Source organism: Spermophilus citellus (genome assembly GCF_964194105.1).
Source record: "Spermophilus citellus genome assembly, contig: SCAFFOLD_114, whole genome shotgun sequence".
NCBI lineage: Eukaryota > Metazoa > Chordata > Mammalia > Rodentia > Sciuridae > Spermophilus > Spermophilus citellus.
The window spans coordinates 1214198-1229127 of NW_027672907.1; the positions used below are offsets into that span (position 1 = coordinate 1214198).

Below are 14930 nucleotides of genomic sequence, written 5' to 3' on the forward strand. Positions count from 1 at the left end.
AGACCAACTCCAAGACATATAAATATGAAGATATCCAACATACAGAACAAGGAGAGAATATTAAAAGCTACGAGGGAAAGGAGGCAGATTACACTCAGGGGTAAACCAATTTGGTTAACGGCTGATTTTTCATCACAGACTTTGAAAGCGAGAAGATCCTGGAACAATGTATTTCAAACGCTGAAAAATAATGGATTCCAACCAAGAATACTGTATCCAGCAAAATTAAGCTTCAGATTTGACAATGAAATTAAAATCTTTCATGATAAACAAAAGCTAAAAGAATTTGCAGCCAGAAAACCAGCACTGCAAAGCATTTTGGGCAAAGTTCTACAAGAAGAGGAATGGAAAAATAGTGCCCAAAACCAACAGCAGGATGTATCTCAGTAAAGGGGGAGGAAAACAACCAAAAAGTGAAAACTACCCAAAATAAAATAAATAAATAAATAAACATGGCTGGTAGTACAAATCATATTTCAATTGTAACCTTAAATGTTAATGGACTAAACTCACCAATCAAGAGACACAGGCTAGTAACCTAGATCAAAAAAACAAATCCAACAATATGCTGCCTTCAGGAGACTCATATGATAGGAAAAGACATACACAGGCTGAAGGTGAAAGGTTGGGAAAAAACATACCACTCACATGGCCCTCGGAAGCAAGCAGGAGTGCCCATACTCATATTGAATAAAATCAACTTTAAACCTAAGTTAATCAAAAGGGATAAAGAAGGACACTATATCCTGTTAAAAGGAACTATCCACCAACAAGACATAACAATTATCAATTTATATGCACCAAATAATGGTGCAGCAACGTTCATAAAACAAACTCTCCTCAAGTTCAAGAGTCAAATTGACCACAACACAATAATTATGGGTGACTTCAACACACCGCTCTCGCCATTAGACAGATCTTCCAGACAAAAGCTGAATAAAGAAACTATAGAACTCAATGACACAATCAATAACCTAGACTTAACCGACATATATAGAATATATCAACCATCATCAAGTGGATACACGTTCTTCTCAGCAGCACATGGATCTTACTCAAAGATAGATCATATATTATGCCATAGGGAAACTCTTAGTAAATATAAAGGTGTGGAGATAATACCATGCACCATATCTGATCATAATGGAATGAAACTGGAAATCAATGATAAAAGAAGGAAGGAAAAATCCTGCATCACATGGAAAATAAACAATATGTTACTGAATGATCAATGGGTTACAGAAGACATAAAGGAGGAAATCAAAAAATTCTTAGAGATAAACGACAATTCAGACACAACATACCAGAATCTATGGGACACAATGAGAGCAGTTTTAAGAGGAAAATTCATTCCCTGGAGTTCATTCCTCAAAAAAAGAAAAAACCAACAAATAAATGAACTCACACTACATCTCAAAACCCTAGAAAAGGAAGAGCAAAACAACAGCAAATATAGCAGAAGACAAGAAATAACTAAAATCAGAGCAGAAATCAACGAAATTGAAACAAAAAAAAAACATTGAAAAAATTGATAAAACTAAAAGTTGGTTCTTTGAAAAAATAAATAAGATCGACAGACCCTTAGACATGCTAATGAAGAGAAGAAGAGAGAAAACTCAAATTACTAACATATGGGATGAAAAAGGCAATATCACAACAGACACTACAGAAATACAGATAATAATTAGAAAGTATTTTGAAACCCTATATTCTAATAAAATAGAAGACAGTGAAGACATCGATAAATTTCTTAAGTCATATGAGCTGCCCAGATTGAGTCTAGGAAGACACACACAATTTAAACAGACCAATAACAAAGGAAGAAATAGAAGAAGCCATCAAAAGACTACCAACCAAGAAAAGCCCTGGACCGGATGGGTATACAGCGGAGTTTTACAAAACCTTTAAAGAAGAATTAATACCAATACTTTTCAAGCTATTTCAAGAAATAGAAAAAGAAGGAGCTCTTCCAAATTCATTCTATGAGGCCAACATCACCCTGATCCCGAAACCAGACAAAGACACTTCAAAGAAAGAAAACTACAGACCAATATCTCTAATGAACATAGATGCAAAAATTCTCAATAAAATCCTGGCGAATTGAATACAAAAGCATTTCAAAAAAATTGTGCACCATGATCAAGTAGGATTCATCCCTGGGATGCAAGTTTGGTTCAATATACGGAAATCAATAAATATTATTCACCACATCAATAGACTTAAAGATAAGAACCATATGATCGTCTCGATAGATGCAGAAAAAGAATTTGACAAAGTACAGCATCCTTTTATGTTCAAAACACTAGAAAAACTGGGGATAACGGGAACTTACCTCAACATTGCAAAAGCAATCTATGCTAATCCTCAGGCTAGCATCATTCTAAATGGAGAAAAACTGAAGGCATTCCCGCTAAAATCTGGAACAAGACAGGGATGCCCTCTCTCACCACTTCTATTTAATTTAGTCCTTGAAATACTAGCCAGAGCAATTAGACAGACAAAAGAAATTAAAGGCATAAAAATAGGAAAAGAAGAACTTAAATTATCACTATTTGCGGACGATATGATCCTATACCTAGAAGACCCAAAAGGGCCTACAAAGAAACTACTAGAACTAATAAATGAATTCAGCAAAGTGGCAGGATATAAAATCAACACGCATAAATCAAAGGCATTCCTGCATATCAGCAACAAAACTTCTGAAATGGAAATGAGGAAAACCACCCCATTCACAATATCCTCAAAAAAAATAAAATAAAATACTTGGGAATCAACCTAACAAAAGAGGTGAAAGATTTATACAATGAAAACTACAGAACCCTAAAGAGAGAGATAGAAGAAGATCTTAGAAGATGTAAAAATGTACCAGGTTCATGGATAGGCAGAACCAACATCATCAAAATTGCGATATTACCCAAAGTTCTCTACAGGTTCAATGCAGTGCCAATCAAAATCCCAACGGCATTTCTTGTAGAAATAGATAAAGCTATCATGAAATTAATATGGAAAAACAAAAGACCCAGAATAGCAAAAGCAATTCTAAGTAAGAAGTGTGAATCGGGAGGTATAGCGATACCAGATTTCAAACTATATTACAGAGCAATAGTAACAAAAACAGCAATGGTACTGGTACCAAAACAGGCACGTGGACCAATGGTACAGAATAGAGGACACAGAGACCAATCCACAAAATTACAACTTTCTTATATTTGATAAAGGCACTAAAAGCATGCAATGGAGAAAGGATAGCATCTTCAACAAATGGTGCTGGGAAAACTGGAAATCCATATGCAACAAAATGAAGCTGAACCACTTTCTCTTGCCATGCACAAAAGTTAATTCAAAATGGATCAAGGAGCTAGATATCAAATCAGAGACTCTGCACCTGATAGAAGAAAAATTTGGCTCCGATCTACATATTGTGGGGTCGGGCTCCAAATTCCTTAATAGGATGCCCATAGCCCAAGAGTTAAATACAAGAATAAACAAATGGGACTTACTTAAACTAAAAAGTTTTTTTCTCAGCAAGAGAAACAATAAGAGAGGTAAATAGGGAACCTACCTCCTGGGAACAAATTTTTACTCCTCACACTTCAGATAGAGCCCTAATATCCAGAATATACAAAGAACTCAAACAATTAAACAATAAGATAACAAACAACCCTATCAACAAATGGGCCAAGGACCTGGACAGACACTTCTCAGAGGGGGACATACAATCAATCAATAAGTACATGAAAAAATGCTCACCATCTCTACCAATCAGAGAAATGCAAATCAAAACCACCCTAAGATACCATCTCACTCCAGTAAGATTGGCAGCCATTATGAAGTCAAGCAACAATAAGTGCTGGCAAGGATGTGGAGAAAAGGGTACACTTGTACATTGCTGGTGGGACTGCAAATTGGTGCGGCCAATATGGAAAGCAGTATGGAGATTCCTAGGAAAGCTGGGAATGGAACCACCATTTGACCCAGCTATCACTCTTCTCGGTCTATTACCTGAGGACCTTAAAAGAGCATACTATAGGGATACTGCCACATCAATGATCATAGCAGCACAATTCACAATAGCTAGACTTTGGAATCAACCTAGATGCCCTTCAATAGATAAATGGATTAAAAAACTGTGGCATTTATACACAATGGAGTATTATGCAGCACTAAAAACCGACAAAATCATGGATTTCGCAGGCAAATGGATGGCATTAGAGCAGATTATGCTAAGTGAAGCTAGCCAATCCTTAAAAAAACAAATGCCAAATGTCTTCTTTGATATAAAGAGAGCAACTAAGATCAGAACAGGGAAGAAGAGCTTGAGGAAATGATTAACATTAAACAGAGGCGAGTGGGGGGAGAGAAAGGGAGAGAGAAGGGAAACTGTATGGAAATGGAAGGAGACCCTCATTGTTACACAAAATTACATATAAGAATTTGTGAGGGGAAAGGGGAAAAAACAAGGGACAGAATTAAACAACAGCAGATGAGGTAGAGAGGGAAGATGAGAGGGAAGGGGAGGGGGGGATAGTAGGGGACAGAAAAGGTAGCAGAATACAACAATCATTAATATGGTATTATGTAAAAATGTGGATGTGTAACCGATGTGATTCTGTATTGGGGGTGAAAAATGGGAGTTCATAACCCACTCGAATCAAATGTATGGAAGATGATATGTCATGAGCTTTGTAATGTTTTGAACAACCAATAATAAAAAAAAGAATATCAAAAGGAAAAGGAAACTGGAACAATCTTGAAATTAGGGAAAAAGATGGAAGAGTGACTTAATAATTGTTATGGTTGGTGAGATGTTGAATTGTACATTCTCTTTTACTTTTTTAATTTCTCTCGATTGAATTGTTTATGAGAATGCATTTTATAAAAACAGTGAAGTCATTATTCTTTTTTTTCATTTGTTCATAATAGTTATTCTTGACATTAGATTTATTTGGACTAATTATAAATGCATGGAATATAATTTGCTCCAATTCACCTTCCCCATCCTCCCTCCCACTGTTCCCTTTCATCCACTTTACTGATCTATTTACATTTTTTAAAATTAGTATCTTATAGATATTCAAAATGATGAGTTTCATTATAGTATATTCACATATGTGCATTGGAAAGTTAGTTTGGGTTTATTCCACAGTTTTTCCCTACCCACTCCCCATTCCCTTCTTTTTCTTTTATTGATTTTATTTTTTTTAATACATGACAATGGAGTCTATTACAATTCTTATTACACATATAGAGCACAATTTTTTATATCTTTGTATAAAGTTTGTTCACGCCAATTCATGTTATACATGTACTTGTTTTTTTTGCATTACAATTCTTATTACACATATAAACCACAATTTTTCATATCTCTGTTTGTATATAAAGCAGGTTGACACCCAATTTGTGTCTTCAGACATGTACTTTGGATAATGATGTCCATCACATTCATTCCACATTCATTAGGAGGCTAATCCCCTGCCTCCTCCCTTTCCCTCACTCCCCTCTTCCCTATCTAGAATCCATCTATTCATCCCATGTTCCTCCTCCCTACCCTATTATGATTCAGCCTCCTTATATCAGAGAAAACATTTGGCATTTGTTTTTTGGGGATTGGCTAACTTCACTTAGCATTATCTTCTCCAACTCCATCCATTTACCTGCAAATGCCGTGATTTTATTCTCTTTTTAAAAAGTTCATTGAGTATATATATATATATATATATATATATATATATATATATATATATATATATATATATTCACATTTTAAAAAATCCATCCATCCATTGAAGGGCATGTAGGTTGGCTCCACAGTTTAGCTATTGTGAATTGTGCTGCTATAAACACTGATGTGGCTGTGTCCCTGTAGTATGTTGTTTTTAAGTCCTTTGGGTATAGTCCAAGGAGAGGAATAGCTCAGTCAAATGGTGGTTCCATTCCCAGATTACCAAAGAATCTCCATACTGCTTTCCAGATTGGCTGCACCAATTTGCAGTCCCACCAGCAATGTATGAGTGTGCCTTTTTCCCCACACCCTTGCCAACACTTATTGTCGTTTGTATTCATAATAGCTGCCATTCTGACTGGAGTTGTATCTTAGTTTTGATTTACATTTCTCTGATTGCTAGAGATGTTGAAAATTTTTTCATATATTTGTTGATTGATTGTATATCCTCTTCTGAGAAGTGTTTGCTCAATTCCTTGGCCCATTTTTTGATTGGGTTACTTGTTTTTTCAGTGCTTAGCTTTTTGAGTTCTTTATAAATCCTAGAGAGTAGTGCTCTATCTGATGTGTGAGGGGTAAAGATTTTCTCCCAGGATGTAGGCTCCCTGTTCACCTCACGGATTGTTCCTTTGCTGAGAAAAAACTTTTTAGTTTGAATCCATCCCATTTATTGATTCCTGGTTTTAATTCTTGTGCCAAAGGAGTCTTATTAAGGAAGTTGGGGCCTAACCCACATGATGAAGATTAGGGCCTACTTTTTTCTTCTGTTAGACGCAGAGTCTCTGGCTTAATTCCTAGGTCCTTGATCCATTTTGAGTTAAGTTTTGTGCATGGTGAGAGTTATGAGTTTAATTTCATTTTCTTGCATATAGATTTCCAGTTTTCCCAGCACCATTTGTTGAAAATGCTATCTTTTCTCCAGTGCATGTTTTTGGCACCTTTGTCTAAAATAAGATAATTGTAATTTTGTGGGTTAGTCTCTGTGTCCTCTATTCTGTACCATTGGTCTACCAGTCTGTTTTAGTGCCAATACCATGCTGTTTTTTGTTACTATTGCTCTGTAGTATAGTTTAAGGTCTCATATAGTGATACCACCTACTTCACTCTTCCTGCTAAGGATTTCTTTAGCTATTCTTGGTCTCTTATTTTTCCAGATGAATTTCAGGATTGCTTTTTCTATTTCTATGAGGAATGCCATTGAGATTTTGATTGGAATTGCATTAAATCTATAGAGTGCTTTTGGTAGTATGGTCATTTTGATAATATTAATTCTGCCTATCCAAGAGCAAGTTAGATCTTTCCAGAAATAGTAAATGAATTCAGCAAAGGAGCAGGATATAAATCAACACCTATAAATCAAAGGCATTTCTGTATATCAGTGACAAAGCCTCTGAGAAGGAAATGAGGAAAACTACTCCATTCACAATAAACTCAAAAAAAAGATACTTGAGAATCAACAAAAGAAGTCAAAGTTCTATACAATGAAAACTACAGAACCCTAAAGAGAAATCAAAGAAGATATTATAAGATGGAAAGATCTACACATTCCCTTCTTAAAGTAGAAAGGGAGGAGGAGGGAGGGAGAGGGGGAAGGTGGGCAGGGTCAGATCAGAATATGATAGCCCAAAGAGTGGGGGTTTGGCCTGCTGAGAACTTCTAACTGAAGGAGATTGGAATCCCAAAAGCAACCTCAGCAGCAAAGCCTCTGCCCTCCTCCTGCCCTCCTGTCCTTCACCCTTCTCTCCCAAAGCCAGTCATAAAACCTAGAAAGCTCTCTCTCTCTCTCTCTCTCTCTCTCTCTCTCTCTCTCCCCTCTTTCCCTCTCTCTTTCCTTTCCTCCCTGTCCCCCTACCCTCCCTTCACCTCTCCCTTAAAATCCCTAATTCCAGACAGGACCTGCCTTAGGTCCAGAAGGAAAGAAGGCTATACAGAGAGGCCAAGAAGAATCTGACCAGACAGGGGTTACTAGGACCCTGGCAGCCTTTTACCATTAGCTCACACCCCCTTTTCCAGTCATTTCTGCATGGCCATCCATTCTTCATGGAACATAAACATAAAAACATGAGTTTTCCCTGGATCTGTAGGTCTTTATTTCTTAAGGCTTTTAGGTCAAATAAAGTTCTATTAAATAAATGTTATGATTTTTAAAATGTAAAGATATATACTAGTTCATAAATTAGACAAAGCAGTTTATAAAGATAGACTCTTCCTGAAACTCATCTGAATTTTTATTGCAGTTCCTGGACCTTTTACACAGCTATAGAATTAAGATACTGTATTAGTGGTAAGAGGATAAACAGTCCGGTAAGACAGAATAGAAAACTCAGAAAGTGATTGCCACATGATTTATGATTGAGGTGGGACTGCAGATCAGTGGTGGAAAATGTCAGTCTTTTTAATGAGTAGTGCTGAGACAATTGAGTATTTATGTGAAATTGAATGAAATTAAAGCTCCTACTATACACCGTAGACAATAATTCTGTGTGACATATAGAATTAATGTCAATAAAATGCTTTCAAGATAGTACCTTTATGATTTTGGAGTGGGGTAAGTTTTCTTAAATATGACATAAAAAGCACTGATTGTAAAGGAAGATATTAAGAAATTTCATATTACTAGCAGTAAGTATTTATTATAATCAGAAGACACCATGGCAGAGAAAAGTCATTCTTAATATTCAAAACTAATACTTGGTGTTAGAAGTTAGCAATGGTTTCTATCTTTTGGAAGAGTGAATTGGATAGGGTTGGGGGAAGGACACTCCCAGGAGGCTGATCATATCTTTCCTAGATCTGATACTAGTTATACAGGTGTATTCACTTTTTGAAAGTTCAGCAAACTGTACTAACAATTTGTACATTTTAAAATGTATATGCTCTACTTCAACAAAAAGTCTTTATAAAGGAAAACTACTAAGAAGCTATTTGTAAAACATTTGTCCAGCAAAATAATAGAGACCTTCTACAGCTCAATAAGATAGACATCTCAATAAAAAATTGGCAAAATAATTGAACACACTTCAGAAAAGAGAAAATCATATATTTGATTTATTCTAAAAGGTGCTCAGCCTTATTAATCTTCAGAGGAATGCAAATTAAAATGATTGATCTCTTTATACCAAAATTGGCTAACATGAAGAATCTGAGAAAACAGTACCTAGTGAGAATGTGGAGCAATGGGAACACTACTGCCCTTGGGCTAGGAATAAAAAATTGGCACAACCACCTTGGGAAATGGATTGTCGTTACATAGTGGGTATGGAGGTAACATGCCAGGTGACTTAGTGATTCCTCTGTTTCAGAAATGGGTGCTTATGGGCACCAGAAGATGTTCAGAAGAGTATTTATAATAGCCTTGTTAATTATATCCAAACACTTGTAGTAATTCAAATATCTATCAACACAAGAATGTGTACATAAACTGTAGCATATTTATACAGCCATGTACTACATAATAGAATGAACTTTTCTGCAGAAAAATTCATATATGATATACATACATGTGAATATATATGTATATAAATGTATACATATTCACATTTTTCATAAAATTTCAGAGGTGTTTCTTAACTCTCTGAAGTTCATCCCAGATGTCCAGGTACAAGCCCCTCTTCTAAAAGTACCCTCATTTGTCAATCAAAGAAGATGCATAAAAGGTATTATGTATATATTTAATGATATCAGCCTGAGCCCATTTAGGTTTGTTAATGCAACAGTGAAATGCATCCTCCAGGCCTTCCCATTCTTTCATTTGTCTGTATTGCCTTCATATTTGTTTAAATTAGAAAGTAATACATTTTTAACAACACTGTTGAGGTATAATTTGCATATCATAACATTTCCCTTCTGTAAGTATAAAATTCATTGATTTTTGACACTTCTATAGAGTTTTGCATCTGTCATCACTATACAAGTTCAGAACATTCCCATCACCTCCCAAAATTTCCTCAACCCACATTTGCCATCAATCAAATGTGTATTTTCAAATGTAGTGTGTTGATTGCTTCATGTATTTAAATAACTCATAATTAAAAGTAGCATAACACATTGTTGAATAGAAACTTGAAAAACATCAACCCAAATCTTTTGTTAAGTGTATTTTGAGGTTCTGTATACATACTTGATTAAAATCAGCTTATTTGCATCTGTTCTCTATTGGTAGTTTCAAAAAAGGGAACATACTGAACAGTTGATTTCTTCCTTAATATGTTCTTGGTGGGTGAATGTTGTCATGTTGTTCTGGGTGGGTTTTTAGTTTTACAAATTTTAGTTGGTTTGGGGGAAATTTTTCAGTTATACAAAGGCCCTTTTATATGGCAGCCTGTATAGTACTAATTTCTGAGAGAATAAATCATACAAAATAGAATGAAGCATAGAAGTTAGACTATATAGTTAAATTAAAACATAAATATCAAATTGTAAATTATTTTATTAGGAATAACTAAAGGAAAGAATGTATTGATCAACTCTGATATTAAGTGTCTCAGAATTTAGAACAGTATAACAAGTATTTTAAAAGCTTTTCTTGTCTTTGTTCTACCACTTCATATTAAGATGCTGAGTATAATATAGAAGTACATATGGAATATAAATATATGAGCATATTATACTATTATGTATAATTGGGCTTCCTCAAGTGATGTTTTTAACAAACTTTTATTATACATACTATACACTATTATTATAGAAATTATTATTTCTGCTTAAAGGTGATTGTATGGTTGGGAAATGCAGATATATTATGTGTAAAATTAAATATTTTTCTAAAAAAGTATAACATCAAATGTTCATGAATTTTGGAAGTAAAAATACATAATGCCTAGCTAGTTCCTAAGAGGTAGGCTATATCTTCTGTTTGTCAAAGTATTTACTCTGAATTATTGGTGGAGCTAACTTTTATTGAGGTTTCTCTGTTGCCAGGTACTTTAATTACCAAGGTTGCCATCAGAACCGGGAATGACATTACTCATTATCAGGATTGAGAAAATTGGTCTGAAAGACGCTGGACAGTGCATCGATCCCTATATTGCAGTTAGTGTAAAGGGTAAATAACTGGCAAATTGCATTATGTTTTTTTCTCAAATGGGACAAAGTTTTTTGACAGGGGATGGTCTTGTATATGTGACAACTTACTTTAATGCATTCTATAATGAGGCAGAATCCTAGAAGAGATCATAACAGACCATAGTTCTGAAAGACTTTTTTTATTGGTTGTTCAAAACATTACAAAGCTCTTGACATATATTTAATACATTAGATTCAAGTGGGTTATGAACTCCCATTTTTACCCCAAATACAGATTGCAGATTTTTTTTTAAATAAGGACTGCAGCCTAAATTCCAAATACCAGAGACTGAAATTTTATTATTTTTTTAATATTTTTTAGTTTTCGGTGGACACAACATCTTTGTTTGTATGTGGTGCTGAGGATCAAACCCGGGCCACACGCATGCCAGGCGAGTGCGCTACTGCTTGAGCCACATCCCCAGCCCCTAGTTCTGAAAGACTTACAAAAAAATATTTCCTACTTATACACTCACTTTTGCTTTTGAGATTTTTGCTCTTCAGATTCCATCTAACGTGCAGACTAAACATACACATTGTCCTTAACAGCAGCTACAGCCTTCAGGATGTAGATTAACAATAGCACCCCTCACCTTCCATGGGTGTGTAGTTTTCTACACAAAGCCCCATGTCCTGTTTTCCCATCTCTCCTGCTTCAGCCCCTCTTCTTCCTGTGCTACTGAAGTATCTACATAGGTGAGTCCTACAGAGGCAGATGAAAATCAGGGGACAGGGAAGTAGGGTGCGTCCATAACATCCATGCCCTGAATGCAATCCCGTGGGATGATGATGTGATTAAGGAATAAATTATACCATTTTACAGAAATAACTAAAGTTAGTACAAAGGGCTTATTTTAACCTGTAGTTTTGCACCAAAGGAACAGATCGGTGCTGAAGTTAAATGGAGGAACTTTTATCAATTGCAGAAATAAAGTCAGATCCATGGGTTCATTAGTGCTAATTAAAAGAAAAATATGACCACAAAGAAAAACATTTATTTAAAGAACATAATCCACAGCATTAATACTGGTACACTTTTAAATTCCGATGTTACCAGTTATCAAATATATAGTGTACTGGAAAATATTTACATTGTTTGATAGGCCATTTGTAAAACTGCATACTCATTCAGAAAGTATACTTAAAACACAAAAATATTCAATGATGTTGTAAATGTTAAATTACCTTTGCATGTTAAACTGAAATATTTTTATGTAAATACTTTTTAATTATTAAATGTACTAAATTGTTTTTGAGCTTTTTGAGACACATAAATGAATAACACATAAACACTGAGGAGTTATTTTAAAAAGTCCTTGTTGAATTTGATTAAACTGAGATTTTAAAACCCGGAAAATTAAAACTATATATAACGTACCATCTGGTTGTTGTAAATTCAGGGTATGTTGTAAACAGTATAACCAGAATTTAGATAATATATATGAAAAATTATTCATTAACAAAAGGGTTTTTGTTGGCTGTTCTCATCCATTTTTGGTTCTTAACAGGGAAATTATGATAAGGTTAGGTTTAAAGGCTTTTCTAAATAAGTCATATACTTGATCAAAGTTAGAAATTGGTGGCAGAGCTCCATTGTGGCAAATTATATACTCCATATTTTTTTTTTTGCATAGAAAAATATAGTGGGCTATTCCCTAAGGAAAACATGTTTGTTCTTTTTACCACTTCACTATGAAGATCAAGTTTTGTCCACTTGGCCATGTAAAGGCTTCCTTGTCCCCTTCATGAGGTCTCCTATTCAGTCTATATTCATTTCTCTCCACATACCCCATGAACTTCAATAACTCTCACATACTTGCTCACACCAAATAGGAATCTCTTAGCCTGAGAATCTCCTCTCAGCTCTTTCTATGCCTCTTTAGGAAGTGTAACCTTTGCAGTTTCTAGATTTTCCATCTGTATATGTGAACGCTCATAAGCAGAAACTTATTTGTTTCTCCAGATCTGAATGGCATAGATTTAACTCCTGTGCAAGATACTCCTGTGGCTTCAAGAAAAGAAGATACATATGTTAATTTTAATGTGGACCTTGAGCTCCAGAAGCATATTGAAAAATTAACCAAAGGTTTGTAATTATCAGTTACTGACTTCTTAAGGACACAGTACTTACCTGGGTTTGTGTTCATAGTGTACTTAACACAAGATCTTACGTCACATAGTTATGAATATTGACTTAAAGAAAGTCAAATCATTTTTTTTAAATATGAGAATTAGCAGTTGCATTATCTAGTTGTGTAATAATGTGGTTAAATATTATTTGATAGGGAAGTTTTTCTCATAATACAGACTTAAGGAAGCAGGTTCCCTAATAATTACCTTAAGTCTTTTTAGGAACCTAATGATTACTAACAGTTAAAGAATTATTTTTTCTTTCAATAAGATGCATTGGGTAAAAAGATACTATAACTGGCAGTTAGTTTGTAAGAATATGGAAAGGACAATCTGGGCATGGTGTTTTCAGGAGGGAGAGAAATGATATTAGCTAGAATTTTTTTTTAAAAGGAACTCTTAAATTTCTATTCTATCTAATATAGGTGCTTATTGAAACCATTTCTATAGGTACTGCTGATACTTAAGTAACTTCTGTTTTTCTTGTGGTATTTAATATTTTATATTCTTTGGTAGTTTATGATTCTACCTGTGTACACAACTTACATTCTTGCTATACAATTTTGTTGTACTTTGTAGAATTAAATGATATGAAGAAATGTCACTCAGGCATGGTAGAAGAGCTTGGAGTGACAGCCACAGTGAGTTATCAACAGTTGTCTCATCAGACTGTTTGACATGTTACTTTGTAAAATCACAGGCTTCTGGTGACACATAAGAAATGTGTGGTCTCTGGCTTATGTGGTTTGTTTTAATTCCTTAGGTGCAGCTATCTTCTTTGAATTCAAACACTGCAAGCCTAAAAAAAGGTTTACCAGCACCAAGTGTTTTGCTTTCATGGAGATGGATGAGATTAAACCTGGGCCAATTGTAATAGAACTGTAAGTAATATACATAATAGGATTCATACTGGTCTAATGGTTACTAGTTCATGTTTCTTCTTAGTCCCTCTCATCTAGAATATAACATTGGAGTAGATCAATCATCAAAGTATTTTAAACAATGATCTTTCTATTGTGGTTACAGGTACAAGAAACCCACTGACTTTAAAAGAAAGAAATTGCAGTTATTGACCAAGAAACCACTTTATCTTCATCTACATAAAACTTTGCACAAGGAATGATTCTGACATGAGTAATATGGAATTTCTGTGAATTTTACCACTCAGTAGAAACCATCATAGCTCTGTGTAGCATATTCATCCTTCAGGAGGCAGGAAGTGAGCCGTACCTATAGGCCAGTGAGTCCATTGCAAAGCTGTACCACAGAACTAAAGTCCAGCACCTCATTGTTATGACTCCTTTGGATACAGGTTTATTGTAGATTTTGAAACATTTTTTTTTTACTTTTCTATTAATTGTGCAATTAATAGTGTGTTTCCTAATTTACCACTGTTCCTACCCTGCTTCCTGGAATAATACTGCTGTGGTAGGTATGCTCATCTTCAAACTTAATACAGCAATAAGAATGTGCTAGAGTTTACACATTTGCTCCAATATGGTCTTTCATCAGCATTAAACAAACTTAAATTGAACATTGTCATCAGCTTAGCTTTAATTCAGACCTGAATGACCAACGCCCCCCAAAAAAAAGGTGATTTTATCTTGAAGCAATTAACACAAAACAATCTGTATCTCACAAATTAGTTGTTTAAATTTACTTTCTAGTGTGGGAGGGGATGAGTCACTGAACAATAATTACAACTATAGCAGTAATACTTTCAGGTTGAAACACTACTGCTTCACAAATGAAATGATTTTAGTAACTAAACTCAAACACAATTAGCTGGAGAGGACTTCTAAAACTTTTGAGATACAAAAGTATAATTGAATCAAGGGACAGTATTCTCTACACAACCTATATATGGGCAGCTACCTTGGGCTTTGCTACAGAAGTGGTACAATCAGATGGATGTAAGGAGAGGCAACTATGGGTGGGTTCAGAACTGCTCAGATAAACTACATAGAACGCATTATAGCTTACTAATAGAATAGATACAAAAAAGGCTTTAGAG

At 34.8% G+C, this 14930-nt stretch overlaps 1 pseudogene across 1 annotated transcript in view; it reads left to right on the forward strand.

Annotated features, from left to right (window-relative positions):
- The window catches only part of LOC308640371 (axin interactor, dorsalization-associated protein-like), a 37703-nt pseudogene extending 23392 nt beyond the window's left edge, over positions 1-14311 (forward strand). Inside the window, exons 6-9 of the transcript XR_014024317.1 lie at positions 10643-10766; positions 12750-12872; positions 13680-13797; positions 13943-14311. The product of XR_014024317.1 is annotated as an axin interactor, dorsalization-associated protein-like (transcript). The remainder of the gene's footprint in view (positions 1-10642; positions 10767-12749; positions 12873-13679; positions 13798-13942) is intronic.
- The last annotated feature ends 619 nt before the right edge of the window (positions 14312-14930 follow it).